Here is a 17,894-nt window from a genome sequence, read left to right on the forward strand (position 1 = left end):
TATCTTAATATAACTTCTTGCCTATGTACATGTACAGTCTAAGATCTTGAGTAGAAGATGTATTTGGTAGTTCCTAGATTTGTTGCCTTCCTTGCCTATGAGACGCCTCACCTAGACTCCAAATATCCAAATTATGCAAGTTCGAGTAACTAATATTCAAATATTAATGCATTTAAACATGGCTTGAAAGTATTCGAAGAAACTTTACCAAACTAATATAAATTGATTTACTACATAGAAGTCCAACTTATAGCTTAACCCAAGATTTTTAGTTAGACAAGTTCTTAGTTGATGTTTAACATGATCATGTGTAATATTGGTACATCCTTTCGGTCAATATTTGCAAAAATCCTTCTTGCCTTTTACTATTCAAGTATTTTACCACATTTGGAAACCATTCTGGAGCAACATATGAAATTCGAATCAACTCAATTCTGTAATTTCGTACTGAAATATATTTAGATTTGAATTGATAATTTCACGAAATTCATTCGATCCAGATCATATAGTATATGCAATTTGTTGTTGTATGGGGTTCAAGTTTGTAATCTTACGAGAAACTATTTTAGGGGCCCGATTTGGTGAGTTGGTCTTCTTTAGGTGGCCAAAATGGAATTAACTCTTTTTAAGCTCTCATGTATGTGTCACGTAATTAGACAAGTAGTTACAAAATATCGAGTTCAACAAAAAAAAGTTACAAAATATCCATTGTGTGCTTCCCTTTATTTTTTATTAGGTGTTGCTAAAAGCACCCCACCCAACCGTCGTTCTTCTCTCTAAAATTCTGAAAACGGAAGAAAAAGAAAGGGAAACTGATGCACCCGAAAAGGTTGCACACCCAAGCGGAGGTATCAAGTAGTAACCGGTAAAACCAGAGTCGATCCAAGGATAGGAAGGTGATTTGGATATCGAAGGGTCTTGTCCCTCGGTCTAGGTATCACTAGCTAACTTAGACCAAAAAGAAAATGAAACAAAGATAAATGAGGGTTTGATCGAATAAGGTGACAAGAGAATAAAGCAAACAAGTAAAATAAACTAAACTAAACAATAAAGGTAAACGGGCGAGAGAGATTCGAGAGAAGAGTCGAAGGAACAAGAGTCGGGAGACGGTAAGACTCGATTCGGACAACAAATAAGTGAGAGAGGTGTCGAAGTCCGGGAATCCATAATGATAAACCTACGACTATGTGTAGTCCGATTTAATGTGTCGAAGTACAATCGATGTTCGACTCCTGAAGTAGATGTCTCTAAGTACTACGTATATCCGGAGATCATACTTAGTCAAACAAACGTCTAAATCGGTTAATCCCAAGTCATCGAAAGTGTCGTCTAGTCGCCTAACTATGTGAAGTGCATGACAAGACACATGAAATTATAACTTAGACTACGATCGATATCGAATACTTCGTTTCGTCTATTAACTATGCGAAGTGCTTGACAAGACACATGAAAATACGATCAAAACGATAATCGAATCAAATGAACATCAATTCATAATCAAAACATCAAATCATATTAAACATAATCACAAATTCATCACATTTCATCTCATATAATCGACACACTTGATTTGGTGAATAAGTAATAAATGAAAAGAAGATGATGAGAAATCCCCCTTTTTCGATGTGGCTCGAGGCTAAGATCGTCGGAAAATATGAGTCTTTAAGGTGCAGCCGATCTCCCCTTAGCAAATTCTGGGTTCCCCATAACGACCACCATCATCTTCTCCATTTAGAACACAACCTCCATTAAAGCTAACCCTAGCTTTCTCTCTCTAGAAATTTCTTGTCCAAAATCAAATCAAACTACATGGGAAGCTAGCCAAGATGATGGGGAGCAAAAGCCCTAAGGTTTTGAATCAAGAAAGTTGCCGGAACACCACGAAAATCCGATCAAAGAAAGTTAGGTTTCCGGCCAAAATCAAGATTTCCGGCCAAAGGAAGCTTAGATCCGGCCCATAGATGCTGTCCCGAGCCGAGTGCAGCCATCCCGTGCTTGTGAGCTTCCCGTGAATGCTTCCCGAGTGCCGCCGAGCTACAGCCGTGCATCCCGTGCCGGCCTGTTGAAGACCCGAGTTGCTGCCCTTGCAGCCGTGCCGGAGCAGCCGTGCCGGAGCAGCTGCGTCCATGAGAACTGCAGCAGCAGCTCCCGTGCATCCTTCCCGCGCCGGCACGCTGCTGTTGCAGCTCTCCCGAGCACCCTTCCCGAGCAGCCCGAGCTGCTGCTCGGCCGGCCAAAGCTAGACCGGCCTAGTGTGCTGGCCGGCCTATGCTTTGGCCAGATCCTCCTTCTTCTTCTCTCTTGTCTTTCTCTTTCAAACCCCCTTGATGAAGAACCCTAACTCAAGAACCCTCTTGCCTCTTTTCTCTCTCTTCCTCCCAACTTGTGTGTTCTAAGAAAATGAAGAAGATGAATAGTGATGACCCCCTCTTTTTGACTCAAACCCTAGGTCAAGACTTGACTTTGACTCAAACTTGAGTCCATAAAGAGAGGGTGCTCATATAATATTTCCATGTCATTCTTCTTTGGGTTCTTGGGCTTGGTTGTGGGCTTCTCAACTAGAAGTCCAAGGAGTGCCTTTATGGAATCCTTGTTTTAAGACCGAACCTTGACTTCTTTCTTTCACAACTTCCCCGTCCGAACTCGGAATTGACTTCCGTTTTCACCGTTGGACTCGTCTTTGACTCCTCTTCTCATTTGATTTGCTTGAAGTCTTTTTCTTTCGTTTTGGGCACATGAAATGATAGTGATAATTCGCCCCCTTTATTCCGAATTAAGTTCTTTATTCCAAATATGGTACCTAAACAACAAAAACACATAAAATATTACAAATAACACTCGAAAAGAACTAATTAGTCTATGTTAGGCTCCTTAAATGTGACATTTTTGTGTCACATCAGAAACATTTTGCCGACTTTTATATCTACCCTGGACACATTTAATGCGCAATAATCAGTTCCGGGTTGGAAATATTTTATCAGAATCAGTGATGTGTTTAACCAAAAAGGCTAAACTTTTCTTTTCAGATGATTTTTAGGTATGGGTTGTGATTGATGTCCAAGAGCAATAAGAAGAAGATGAGTTATTTATCAGTTCTGGGTTCGACTTTTCAAACAAAAGGTGGAAACTTACTTTTTGGTAAAATTTTGGTGCAAAACCCAAAAACTCAAATGCTATGTAATGTTGTTTGAACACTACACTTTCCCGAAAACCATAAAATTATTATCTAGTTTTACAAACATGGAAATGAGTATATCAAAATAGGGTGATGATTTTATTTGGCCCTAAAAACGTTTTATTTTGCAGTAATCAGTTTTTTTTTCGATGAGATATTGTAGTAATCAGTTAGTGTGAAGAAATTATTAATTGTAAGAGAAAAGAAGAAAATTAGATTGGTTTTAGAAACCCTACAATCATAAATTCTATGTATTTGCAAAGCTAGAGAGACAGTGAAGAGGTTGAGAGGAGCTTCAGTTACTGTTTAATAATTTAGTGAATAACCAAGCTTATATAATTTTCAAAATGTTCACCTCAATCATATATATTCTTCTACAAAATAGAACGATTAATTACTAATTACACTTTAAATTTACAACTTGATTACGTAGATATTCAGCATAACAGATAGTTTTTATTTGCTCTTGATTGATCTGGTTTCCTCTAAAAATGTCAGCCTCGAAGTGTTTAGAAGAAATTACCCTGTACCCATGGTTCTTGTTGCTTAAAATAAGACCGACCTACATTCAAAGAAAACCTCACTGGAATCAGGAAAGGAGATGATGAAAACAATTATGTTAAGCATAATCTGCAAGTACAACTACTTTCTTGTTGAACACAAATTCTGTCTGATGTAGATACTAAAAGTAAGAGCTCGCAATTGACTTTTTCCGAACTACCAAACTTAATCAAAAACATCATGTATAACACATGTGAAACTTTTAATACCTAGATCATACAATGGAAGAAACAATATAGCACAAGAAATAGGAAAAAACCAACAAAAGTAATGATCACCGAAATGGAAGAAGAAAGATTGTATTTCCAAAATTGGTATAGAGAAGGAATTGAATCTCGATGAACTTAAGTTTGGTTTTAGTCTTGCTTGAGGAAATGCTTCTTATTTGTAAAAAAAAAAATTGTTTCTTTTTGAGTATTTTCAAATTGGGGGTAAAATGTTTGTAGATATCTTCACTTAAGTCTGTAATTAGTAATGGTGATTACAAGTTCACATACAGTAATGTTAATACATGAATAATTTTAGGCAGTCATTAGTTTACTTAATTTATTTGCCTCTGAAGTTAATTTTCTCATATTAGTTTCTGACTTAATGCATATGTTGGGGGAAACCCCTGTTATATGACAATATTTATCTCCTTGGTTTGGTTCTCGAGTACATCAAGGTAAAGTTCTTGTTTGTCAAAGTTGTAATTTTGTATGCCTTCGTCATTTTAACGAAGCAACTATCAAACGAGATGCTTTTGAGAGGGATCGATGGAAAAGATCGAGTTCACCTCATAGATTCCGATATCAAACAAGGGTTACAATGGTCAAGTTTGTTTCAGAGTTTGACCCCTACATCTACCCGTCCAAATCATGTGAGAATTACATGTATAAGTGAGTCTAAACAAGAGCTTCAAGAAACAGGAAATCTATTGGCATTATCCGCTTCTGTCTTAAATCTTCCCTTCAAATTCCATGTTGTCGTTGACGGGTTAGAGGATGTGAGGCTTTGGATGCTCCATGTAAAAGAGAAGGACACCGTCGCTGTAAATTGTATTTTGCAGTTACACAAGATGCTCTACCACGTAAGTGGTGGGCTTCTGAGGGATTTGTTGGGCTTGGTTCAACTTTGCTAATTCATTGAAGTACTCCACTGCTATATTCGATTGATTCATTCTAACTTACCTTTAGTTAGTCCTGTTAGAATCAATATAGAGGAGATGTTCGTAAGGGAAATCAGAAACATGGTTTCATGAGAAGGAAGCGAAAGATTCGAAAGACACGAAAGGTTCGGTAAATGGAGAAGTTTGATATTACAAGGAGCGTTTAGAAGCATAGAAATTAATAGAGAAATGTTTCAAAGCCAAATGCTCTTGCATATGAAGATGTAGACGAATCAGAACTTTAGTGTGGAGAAACGAGACGGAGCAGGAGTTACACTTAGTTGGTTACATCAGTCTTACACATAGAATCGACATAGGCACCGGTTAATGTTGCAGGAAGTTCTTCGATTTCACAACCTGAGTTAAGTTGATCTTCAATGGAGTTTAGATCATCTTTCAACAATTCCTCATCCTCAATAGAGAAGAAGATAATAAGTAAAGAAGAAACTCTTTGCAGGTAGAGAAAAAGTCATATCATTCCTTAATTCATTCTTTCATTCATTTGTTGTTGTGAAAAAAATATGTTTAGAAATATAAGTCATTTTGGTTAAGATTTGTTTGTTATTCTTTAATTCATTTAGGTGGAAATAAAATTAAGTACTCATATTTCAATTTTCAATTTGTTCATTGTTGCGCATTGTAATGAAGCAGCTACCAAACGGGATGTCTTTTAGAGCGATCGATGGAAAAGATCGAGTTCACATGATGGATTTCGATATCAAACAAGGTTTACAACGGTCAAGTTTGTTTCAGAGTTTGGCTTCTACATCTACCCCTCCAAATCATGTAACCTCCAAATCATGTAACCTCCAAATCATGTGAGAATTACAGATATTTTTTTTTTTTTTTGATGAAGGAGAATTACAGATATAGGTGACTTTAAACAAGAGCTTCAAGAAAGAGATCTATTAGCATTATCCCCTTCGGCCTTGTATCTTCCTTTGGAATTCCATCCGGTCAAGACACTTGCCCAAAAGCAAAAAATTGTTGAGCCTTACAAGAATATTTTTTTTTGTTAAGAGTTGAGCCTTACAAGAATAAAAATGTAAAAAGTAAAATTCTACCAAATTTAATAATATAAAAAGTAAAACAATAAAATAATGGTTTTAAACATGAAAATCTTTAAAAAGACATAATTACCTTACAAAATCATAAGGTAAATGACACAATGCCCGGCCACTATCCTGGCTCAATCCCGCCCCGAGTATGTGGTCGGCCGGAATTGAGCCGGGATAGTGGTCGGGCATTGCACCACAATAGTATTCGATAAGATTTCAGATACACCAGCAATTTTGGGTCTGCAGTTGTCCCATCCCATGCCTAAATGAAAAAAGTATCATATTATCAATGACGAAAGAGAAAAGCCAACAACATACAATTGTGTGCAAAACCAAAGCATTAAGTTATGTTGTCTACTGAAATTCGCCAAAATTGCTATGGACCCGCCCACCTGGTATAGTTCAAGGTTATATAAGGCACTTGCTATAGATTGATATATATAGTCAACAGTTGGTAGCCCAAGTGGTTCCAAGGTGTTGACATAAACTCCAGAAATCTCTGGAGGTCCCAGGTTCGAATCCCAGAGAAGGTGGAATATTTGGTTATTTGAATTGGGATTATTAGGATATAAATAAGGTAGTGTAGTTGGGCTATAGGCCAGGTCATGTTAGAGTTTGAGTGGGCGGGTAGCAAGCTTATCACAATGTAATCGGTTTCCAAAAAAAAAATATATAGATTGATATATATAAATACGTTTTCACATGATGTGAAAACAGAATATGATTATATACATACGCAATGCAACATATAACTAAAATGAAGGATAAAACTTGCAAGGGGATAAAACCAAAATAAAATCAAGAAATACTTAAAGGTTTTAGACTTTGGTATGTAAACATCTCAGTGACAAAATTAATGTTCTTATTTTGTAGAATCAATCAAGAAGTATAAAGAAAGACAAAAAAAAATCAAGTACGAAGCTTAAGACCTTAAGAAGATGGACTCCACAATAAAGTCTTTCATGGTCTGCTGGACTCTCAAGAAATCATAAACGGTTACTTTATTCATGTTTATATACGTCGGCTAAAATTATTGATCTTCATGTGTAGAATTGTTATTCTACCATTCTATTTTTTATATTATTAATTTTTTTTAGAATTTTACCAAAAAATGAGTGAGAGATCCAAATTTTGGGGGGTAAATGAGAGCCCAATCCATTTTTGACCAAAAATGTGAAGCAAGTTCAAATGTCAGAAAACAGTACTCCCTATTTCCTGGTTTTATTTTTTTTCCTCCCCTTCTTGCCCTTGGACGGGATATTTTCCAGTTTTCTGACACTCTGACGCGAGTCAGCGAATTAATTAGTTTCCCGTACATGACGTCACAACAGAAAGACATTCAGATTTTTCGAAATTTCAAAAATGGCGCCATTTTTTGCGAAATTTCGGCCATTTTTTTTTGGATCCCGCCCATTGTATTCTGTTTCAATTCCTTCTTTGTTCCTATTTATACATCCAAAAATCTTCTTCATCATTCTTATTGGCCGCGGCTTTGGGGAATAAAGAAAATTCTCCGGGGAATAAAGACTTTTCTTAAAACTAGTCAAATGAGATTGACTTTTTATGTTTCTTTTTATTGCTAAGGGGCTTCTAATTTTAGAAGATGCTATAAAAAAAGTTCCTCCATCTCATCACCTCTCTCTGCCACTTCATCTTTTCGACACCTCATCATCTTCTCCGGCGAAAGTCGCCGGCCGGCCAATTTTCCGGCCGGCGACCTTCAAACATTAAAAAAAAAAAACTTTTTTTTTCAAATTTTCTCTCTCCTCTCTCTCTCTCTAGAACAGATCTAGAGAGAGAAGGTATGTTCATTTCCTCCTTTTAGCACTAATTAAAAGTCTTATTAATAAAATCAAAATCCACCGAATTTCTAAAACCCACTTGCAATTGCTGGTATTTTAAGATTCAGATTTTCCTTTAGTAAATACTATATATAGAGAGATACCCACTTGTGTTTCTTCATTAGAAAATCACTGTCAATTTCATTTTTCTGAGAAGAAGATTCAAAAGAGTCAAAATCAGAAAAGTGAAAAGAAAATGAGTACTGGTTCAGTTAGTAAAGCTTGGTTTATAGCAACAAGTATGGGGGTAGTTGAAGCATTGAAAGATCAATTAGGGATTTGCAGATGGAAGTATGCTTTTAGATCAATTCATCAACACACAAAGAATAATCGCAGATCTTATTCTCAGGCTCAAAAACTCTCTTCAACTTCTGCTCCCAAGAATATTAGTATGAAAAACGATGAAGAAGTCAAGAAGAAGATTAAGGAAGAAGCAAGAAGAATGTCATGTTCGTGGTTGATGTTGTCTAGATTGAATTGTTATTCATTTATGTGTTTGGGTTTCAGTGACTAATTATATCTGTAATCCCTTTGGATTTGATCTTATAAATTTTACTATTATATACTGAGTTATTAATGATCTTTCACTCTTAAAACCTAAAACAAAACATTGCAAAACCAATTGAAGGTCACGAACAGACCTTCTCTCTCTCTAGATTTGTTCTAGAGAGAGAGAAAAGAAAAAAAAAATGAGAGAGAGAGAGGAGCGAGAAACTAACTTTTTTTTTTAGTGTTTGAAGGTCGCCTGAGAAGATGATGAGGTGTCGAGAAGATGAAGTGGCAGAGAGAACAGATGAGATGGAGGAGAACTTCCAAAAAAATATATTATGTATTCCCCATAAAAATTTATTCCCCGGAGAATTTTCAAAAAAATCTGGATTCCCTCGAGAATTTATTCCCCGGAGAATTTTCTTTATTCCCCAAAGCCGCGGCCTTCTTATTTTGCTTCACATTTTATCTTCTCCATCTTTTTCAATCTCTAAAAACATCAAAGTTTCCAGTTCTTTCTCTCTCTAAAAGTTTTATGGTCTTATTTATCTCCTTCATCTCTTTCTATCGATTTATTTATTTCTTCATCACTTTCAATCTCTAAAAACATCAAAGTTTTTAGTTCTTTATCTCTTTAAGTTTTATGTTCTTATTTATCTTCTTCATCTCTTTCAATCGATTTATTTATTTCTTCGTCTCTATCTTTTTTTTTAATTTATTTTGTTTCCAGATCTTTCCAGATTTATACATCCAAGATCTTCTTCATCATTCTTATTTTGTTTCACATTTTGGAAATATTTGGTTTAAAGTTGACCAGTACATCCAAGATCTTCTTCATCATTCTTATTTTGTTTCACGTTTTGGAAAGATTTGTTTCACATTCTTAGTTTGTTTCACATTTTGGAAAGATTTGGTTACAAAAAAAAAAATTGGTTTAAAGTTGACCAGTACACAGAACAATTTCCGGTACACAAGAAAATTTCCACTACAAAAATGTCTAGTACATAACCATATTTCCAGTAAACAAAACAATTTCTAGTACACAAGAAAATTCCCCAGTATAAAAATGTTTAGTACATAACCAGATTCCTAGTAAACTGAACAATTTCCGGTACACAAGTCAATTTCCAGCAAACAAGAAAATTTTCCAGTACAAAAATGTCTAGTACATAACCAAATTTCCAATAAACAAAACAATTTCCAGTACACAAGAAAATTTCTTAGTATAAAAATGTCTATTACATAACCAGATTCCCAGTAAACTGAACAATTTCCGGTGCACAAGACAATTTCCAGATAACAAGAAAATTTCCCGGTACAAAAATTTCTAGTGCATAACCAAATTCCGAGTACACAGAATATATGAAAACAAATCAATGGAAAACTATCAAAAATGAGGAAAATTTAATTTTAAAGAGATAAGAAATAAATCTGAAAAAAAGAAGGAAATTTGTTGAGATTGGAGAGAGAAATTTGTTGAGATTAGAGAGAGAAATATGTGTGGGAGAAAATAAAAAAAGAAATAAATATGAAAAAAAAACGAAAATGGCAAGTTGGTAATTTTGTAATGGCAATTCTGTAATTTTGTGGGAAAGTACAAGGTTTGATGTCAGTGCGTCAGACTATTTTTCAAAAAATTTCGTGTTTTCCGGAAATTTTTCGCTGGCAATGTTGTAAGTATGTGGGGAGGACACTGTCTGACAGCCTGGTGTGTCAGCTAGTTTTTCAGAAATTTTCGCTTTTCTGGAAAACTTTTTGATGGCAATTTCGTAAATTTTGAAAGGAATAAGGACTTTCCAGACATTTCATCTCTTGATCTGACGCATTGGACCTGCTTTACAATTTTGTCCAAGTTTGGGTTGGGCTCTTATTTTGGGCCCAATCATGGATCTTTCATCCATTCCCTCTTTTACTTTTTAGATTTTTATTCTTGTATGGATCCATAATTTATTTACTTCGCGGCAAGTGTCTTATTTTTTTAGTTGATTTACTATATCCAATTAGATATGACCTCTTTCATCAAAAAAAAAAATTAGATATGGCCTAATGATTTGTATAACTTTATAATATTTTTTGGTGATTTATCATAATCGAACTACCCGTGTCTCTGTAGGATACGGGTTATAGCTAGTGTAATAATATTTCTAGAAAATCATACTTATTTACAATTCTTTTCACACGTATAAATTAGATCATATTTGTCCTCATTAAATCTTTTTCACTAATAGTGATTAATTTTTTACACCAAATCAACCCACATACATGCACGTTTCGAATACATGTAACCATGTAACATTTAGACGAGAAGGACCCATAAAATATATAGAAAAGTAACAGGCCTCTAAGACCTTTGGGCCGTTTTATCAGCACCCTTAATGGACATTATTAACCTTGGCCCGATTTGGCCGACCGTGTGATTGTGTCATCATTGTGTCAGGCTGGCTGTCAGTACTATATATATGAAAACAAATCTAACCTAAACCTAAACTCATAACATTGTGCCGTACCAGTTCCAGAGAAGAGATAGAGATAGGTATCTCTTCAAATCTCTAGAGTCTGTCCCTCTATCTCTACATTCTCTCCTTCCGTCTCCTTGTATCTCTTCAAATCTCTATCCCTCTATGGATCTCTTTCTCTCCCTCCGTCTCCTTGTAAACAGATTATCTCTTTTCTTCTCTCATCCTCTCCTCTTTTTCTTCTCCTTCCAAATATTTTCTTTTTCACCATGAATAAAAGAAGAAGAGAAGTTAAAGAAGAAGAAAAAAGTCATGGAAGCAATAGATCTGTAGAAAAAATATGTATGTGTTTTTTTAAATCTTTGGTAAAACCTAGATCTATATGTTTTAGGTTAAATCTTTACCAGATCTATATATTTTTTTTTTTGGTTCTTTATCTTTGATAAAATTTTCTCTAGGTCTATTTTTAGTTAGAGCCATAAGTTTTAAAGTTTACATTTACACAAAAAAAATTACTTATATGTACTATCCTCTTATTAGCCGAATGAAGTTTATTTTGATGTTTTTTTCTTGATGATGACGAGAGTGTTTTTTTGTTCTTTATCTTTGTCTTCGATAAAATTTTCTCTTATATGATGTTTACATTTATTTTTTGATCAGAAACAAAATGATGTTTATTTTGTACAAAAAACCATAATAGGGTCCCTTATGTACTCGGTACTCCCCCCTAATAGAGCAAGGGGTGTTTTGGTCCTTTTACAATCTTTTCAGACTGATAAAGACCAAAATAAGCCTTTATACTAACAGGGGTGCCATGGTGTGAAATTACCTAGCCACAATGGGTAAAAGTCTGTATTAGGAAACTAACCTATTAAATTTCTTGTTTGATCCCTGGGTTTATCAGCGGTTGCTTTTTCTTTCAGTTTACTTCATTGTAATAAGATTATTGCCTTTATGGCCTCTAATGGGGTATCTTTTCCAAAATGAAAAAAAAACTCGTGGAGTAGTAGGTCACGATTTTTTATAATCAGGCTAAATTTTAACATCGAAAAATTTCCAACTTGTCTATGGAGCTTTTATGTATGAAAGGTTTAATTCCCCAAAAAAAAAAAAGGACTATAATTTAACATAGAAAATTTTCTAAAAACTATATCATATAGACTTAACAATGGAAGTACTAAGTTCACAAAGTATTCATTTTGATGTTTCTTGCTAACAAAAACAAATTCCAAATTTGATGTTTCTTACTAACAAAACAGATCCCAGTTTTGATTCACTCCAGGTTAGCTATCCTCATTTTGATAATGGTTAGATTCTGTTCCACCTCTTCTCTGGTCAAAGGCTCTCCTGGCTCAAACTGAATAAGATCATGAAGGTATGCCTAATTCATCTCATGCTATTTTCTAGATAATCGACTCCTAGTAATTGTTTCAATTGCATGTGAATCTGCAGTCAAACCCAGCTTTATAAGTTCTAAGGGAGCTAATTGGAAAATGCTTACAATTGTATTCTTCTGAGACATATGTATCATTGCAAAACTACCAGAAATCTCCAGCAATCAAATAACATCATTTGTTTGAGCCATTTGTATATTCAATCCAACGACAGGGCAACTGTTTTTAAAGGCTCAATGTGTTTATATGTAAGTAAGAAGTGAACAAGACAGAATAAAGTGAAGGTATTCAACAGTTTAAAGTAAGTTTATGTCTCAGGTTTAAAAACTGAGTTTGGGAAGATTTATCACAAGGTAAGATGCAAGAATTGGGGAAGAACTAGTAGATTCATCACAATCACCATTCACCAGCTTCTTCTGAAGCTCAAGTTGCTCAAGTTCATAGAAAATAGATTCGAATTTTGATTCACTCCAGGTTAGCTATCCTCCTTCTGATAATGGTTAGATTCTGTTCCACCTCTTCTAGGTTAGTGAACACTATATAGCTCGAACGGAGTGCTTGCTCATCTAATGAAACGGAAACGCCCTTTTGTTGTTTGATTTCCTTTTTGAGTCCATCTCTCTCTTTTCTGTCCCTGGGCTTTGTTTGCCAATCATTCGTTGTTGTGATCTGCTGTGTCTCCTCGGTGTACTTATTTAGTACCTCCTTGTTGAAGATCAATACCCTTTGGTACTCTTCCAGTTCTTGTAATGTGAACTCAAGAATGTGTACCTGCAGGAAACTTTGTTAATGTCTTAACTTCACTGATATTATGTACTCGTTGTTCATTACCTTAGGAAATTCGAGTCTCAACAGTTTGGCAATATTGTGGTGCCCCCGGGATACAGCTAGCTGTACCGGGGCACCAATTGAACGTGACATGTCAAAGCGTACACCCTCAGATAAGATACTTGAGACTTCTTTTATATTTCCTGCAGAATGCATATAGTGTTTGTTATTTTACATTCATCCATTAGGTGTTAATATAAAGCAAGACCTTATGATGTTTATTTGTAGTACTAGATATTTCGATTTGCTGGTTAATATGTAGAAGATTTTTTGTGCACCAACCAATCTTCAATGGATTTGAAGGATATTTAAGATGCTACTTAAGTACAGACTAGAGGCCAAGGCTGCCAAAGGAAAGACTTCTAACTGATTTCAGACCATGGGCACGCTAGTAATTGTTTCAATTGCACGTGAATCTGCAGTCACAGACAGCAGTCTTACAATGAAGTTTCTTTGGGTCAAAGCCTCTCCGTGCTCAAGCTATGAATAAGATCATGAAGGTAACATTCATCTCATTCTATTTTCAAGACTAATAATTTACTTTGCGTCAAAGAATAGAAGAAGACAACATTTCAGACCATGCATGTAAAATCTGCTGTCAAATCCAGCTTTATTCGTTCTAAGGTAGAGAATTCGAAAATGTTTACAATTGTATTCTTCTGATCCTACAGAGCCATATCTATCATTGCAAGACTAATTCATCTCATGCTATTTTGTAGAGTAAATATGTCAAAGAATTGAAGAAGACAACATTTCAGACCATCTGATTCGCAGGTAATTGTTTCAATTGGATGTAAATCTGCAGTCAAATCCAGCTTTATATGTTGTAAGGAAGCGAATTCGAAAATGTTCACAATTGTATTCTTCTGAGCCTACAGAGCCATATCTATCATTGCATAACTACAGAAGATATTCAGCAATCAAATAATATGGTTTGTTGATGACCCTAATCTCTATTGTGTGACAATCCACAAAACATGTACAGAGATATCTATCATTGCATAACTACAGGAGATATTCAGCAATCAAACAATATGGTTTGTTGATGACCCTAATCTCTATTGTGTCACAATCCACAAAACATGTACAACCAAACATGCGATGGTGCCATTTTTATACTCAATTCAACGACTGGGCAACTGTTTTTAAAGGTTGTTTTCGCACATTTCATCAATAGTTTCTATATTACTTAAAATGTTGATATATATTACCTTCTATTGCAGCCTTCTCCAATGGTGTTTGCTGAGCTGAATCTGAATAAAAAAATAATCTAATTAAGTTCAAGATGAAGATTGAATGTAAATTGAATGCAAAACCCTAATCCTGAATGCAAAACCCTAATCCTAATCCTCAATCCCATTAAACTGAACCTAAACACACCATTAAACTTCAAGGGTTAAACAACATAAAGATTCAAAACCCAAATCGTCAGTGTTAGGTTCAAGATAAAGCCAAATCCATCATTTATCTAATTTTCTAAGATCTACCGTGTTATTCTCTTCTAATCCTCTGTGTTAAGGATTTTGAAATCTAAAGATTGAATGCAAAACCCAAATCCAAGATCAAGCCAAATCCATCATTTATCTAATTTTCTAAGATCTAAAGATTGAATGCAAAACCCTAATCCTCAGGTTCAAGATTAAGCCAAATCCATCATTTATCTAATTTTCTAAGATTAACCTTACCTTCGTTGAACGCCATTTTTGATCAAAGTTCTTCTTCTGCGAGAATTTTAGAGAGAGAGAGAGAATTTTAGAGAGAGAGAAAGACTGAAGTGAGTAGTACTGCTTCCCGCGCTAAGGGTTGGGTGTTGGGGAAGAAACATTTGCGGTTGAAATGTGAATTGGGCTTGCTAAAAATGCTTGAGAGGGGAGTGCCTTTAGTGTCTTTGTAATTCTCTTCAAAGTAAATGTGGTCTTCTCCAAATCCAGATTTTTAGGGTTTAAGGAATACAGGAAATTGGACAGGAGGCCTAACTTTTTTTTTTTTTTTTTTCTGTCAAAAAGACCAATTACTTTTTAATACGCAGCAAACTTTTAAAATGGGGTTGAAGGACAATTTTAAAAGCCTCGTCATTTTTAATACCTTAAAGAACCTTTAAATAGAAGCAAACCCGGCCTTGGTTTTTTGGTGGCCCAGGTCTGAAAATGAGGCCGCTTGTATAATCTAAATTTCACCTTATACTCTCACGAATCTAGGCTGACTTAGAACCCATCCTATACATAAAACCTATGTAGAAACTAAACATCTTTCTAATCCTTAAAAAAATATATTCATGATATAAAGTCTATTAATTTAATCCTGACTGGATCCATCGTAATAATTAGCCAACAGATGTGATGTGAGTGCACCTTTTTCTGATGTTAAAATGGGACTTAAGAATATTTCGACGATCATGTCTTTGGTTTTCAAGACCACTTGCTTAGACATCAAGGGGTTAGGGCTTCATTTGAGACTTAAAGCATGAAGTAATTCTAGTCCTCAAACTACGTTTAGTATTTAGATCGAGTGGATATGTCTTCCAACAAAGATGATCATTAAGTTTCATTTAAGATTAAAAAAAAAGAGTTTATCCAACTGAACTTATTATGAACTTTTGTTGACTATATTACGTGTAAAACCTATTTTATATTTTACATTATGAGAGATAAGACAACGATGTTTTTTGCTGTTAGGGATCAAAATTTTTAATTTCCCTTGATGAAAAAAAATCTATTTATTTGTAAAGAGGTGTCGTATTAGGGGTGGTTCAAAACCCTTCTTTCTTTGATATTTCCATTTGACACAATCAAGAAGACGAAAAATGACACAACCCACAAAATAACGATATTTAAAATAATTAAGTTAAAGACATGACCAAAATTAAGAAGTAAAAATCAAATATAACAATAACAGTAATAAATACTGATAGAAAAGGTAAAGCTACCTATCTTCTAAAAAATGATAACTAGTAATATATATAATAGCATAACTAATAAAATGGGGTGGGGATGAGGTGAGATTTTTTTTTCTGATCAGGGTGAAAAATATAGACCTAGTGATAAATGAGAAATAACAAAAGGAGAGGGAGCCTCGAGATGTGCGAGGACCAAGGAGGACTTGTTAGAAACAAACACGTGTCCAAATCACAAGGTTATTTGTTGAAACAACGCGCCCTTGATTAAATTAAAGGTTGAGATTTAAAAAATCATCCAAGACAACTTAACGGCAAAGCCCACGTGATACTTACTCAGCAAAAGTGGCTTGTCCTTTTGCTTAGACGGTTCAAGAGGCAGTCCACCCATACGGGCTGCCTAGACTTATTGTTGTTGAAAAAGTTCAAAACTTTGGTGGGCCCATCCGTAGATAAGGAACAAAAAGGATAAGGCAGGGTATTGAACGTGGGCCGCTTTTCTTAGCAGTTACTGGTTGGGCCTGTATTAAAACACCTGACCAGTAGATTTTCTTATAGACGTTTTCGTAATTGTAGTCCCAAAAATTTGGTAGCTCAAAGCGAAGCATTGTTCGCTTTGGGCCAGGCCGGGCCTGTATCTAGGGCAATTATGACGAAACCTAAAGATTTATAATTGTCGAACTCTAAGTTCAGAGAAAAAAACGAGTGAAAGTGGGAGCTAGCCAAAGTTTATATCTAAATTTTCTATCTATTTTTGTCTATCAAATCGTCAATTTAGTTTAGGTTTAGCTTTTTGAATCTCTGTATATGTCTATATGGTGTTTGAAGTTAATTTTTATGATTTTCAATTAGTTTTTGGGAAAGAATTCTAGAGAGAAAAAAGTACAAATTGATCAATTATGGGACGATTTTGCTAGGGTTTGGACGTTGTTTTCTTCATAATTGGATTCATAGACAATAATCGAAGGAGAATCTACTATTATTTCGATGTATAATCTCACTTTTAGTTACTTATTTTGTTGGGGTTTATGTTGAGTTTGTAAACTGGTTTGCAATCTGGTTTGCAGAACTTTGCAATCCCGTTTGCACTACTTTGCAATCTGATTTGCCTTGTAATGACTTTGAAAAGTTCTGCACACACTTTGCAATCCGGTTTGTAGAGCTCTGGAATCTGGTTTGCAGAGTTTTCCACTATTTTGAAATGACTTTGCAATCTGGTTTGCACTACTTTGCAATAAGGTCAGTTTTATCTTTTCCGTATATTAGATAATTTACAAAAACCTCACAGGGAGCTGAAGCCTATAAAAGGTTGATAAATCTTTTTTAACCCAAGATCAAATTTTATAAAGAGTTTTGGTCAAATTTCCCAAAGAAATATCACTCTCGATTTGGGTTTCATACCAACGAGAAAGAAACTAAAGATGCAAGAATCGACGGTTGAAAACCGAGAAAGTACAGGAGAAGGAGAATCAGATCTAGTTTGAATATGATTGAGTCCATGATAAGATGCAAGAATCGGGGAAGAACTAGTAGATTCGTCATAATCACCAACTTCTTCTGAAATTCAATTAGGGTTTTCATCCTTATTATGATTGTTGCTTCGACGAATTGGAATAGGAGGGATTTTCCTGAGCTTAGAATTGGCTCTTGTCAGGTGAAACTGGTTCAGATGAATCTAGGTCGTTGGAATTGTTATAAACGTGTTGATCTTTGCTTGGATCATTTGATGATGATGAAGGTAAATTTTTGGACATTGATAATGAAGGGGGGGTATTATCAATTCTTCTTCTTCACGGCACTGGTCAGAGTGTGTATTGAGTAATAGAGAGAGAGAGAAAAGAGAGAAAAAAAAATAGATAGAGTTTTAGGATAAGAAAGAAGAAGCAGAGATAAGAAGTTCATGAATTTATATCCTTAAGTTCTTTACCTTCACAAGAGGAGAGAGTGAATGAGAGAGAGAAAAAAGGGAATTTACGCAAATACCCCTGCGAGAGGAGAGAGCGCGAGTTTGAAAGTGAGTAAGAAATGGAGTTTCCCATGTAACAGGTGGTA

General features: G+C 35.1%; 1 long non-coding RNA gene and 1 pseudogene across 1 annotated transcript; both read left to right on the forward strand.

The window, feature by feature from the left end:
* The first annotated feature begins 4,210 nt into the window (after positions 1 to 4,210).
* On the forward strand, positions 4,211 to 5,474 carry LOC147540336 (protein DWARF AND LOW-TILLERING-like; annotated as a pseudogene).
* Positions 5,475 to 10,755: 5,281 nt separating this feature from the next.
* LOC147540337 (uncharacterized) lies at positions 10,756 to 14,099 on the forward strand. Its single transcript, XR_015225745.1, has 4 exons — positions 10,756 to 12,102; positions 12,180 to 13,137; positions 13,398 to 13,573; positions 13,669 to 14,099. It is a non-coding gene; the product is annotated as an uncharacterized LOC147540337 (long non-coding RNA).
* Positions 14,100 to 17,894: the final 3,795 nt, after the last annotated feature.

The sequence above is a fragment of the Eschscholzia californica genome, unplaced genomic scaffold, assembly GCF_041429995.1.
Source record: "Eschscholzia californica isolate CP2 unplaced genomic scaffold, dmEscCali1.0.p SCAF_5, whole genome shotgun sequence".
NCBI lineage: Eukaryota > Viridiplantae > Streptophyta > Magnoliopsida > Ranunculales > Papaveraceae > Eschscholzia > Eschscholzia californica.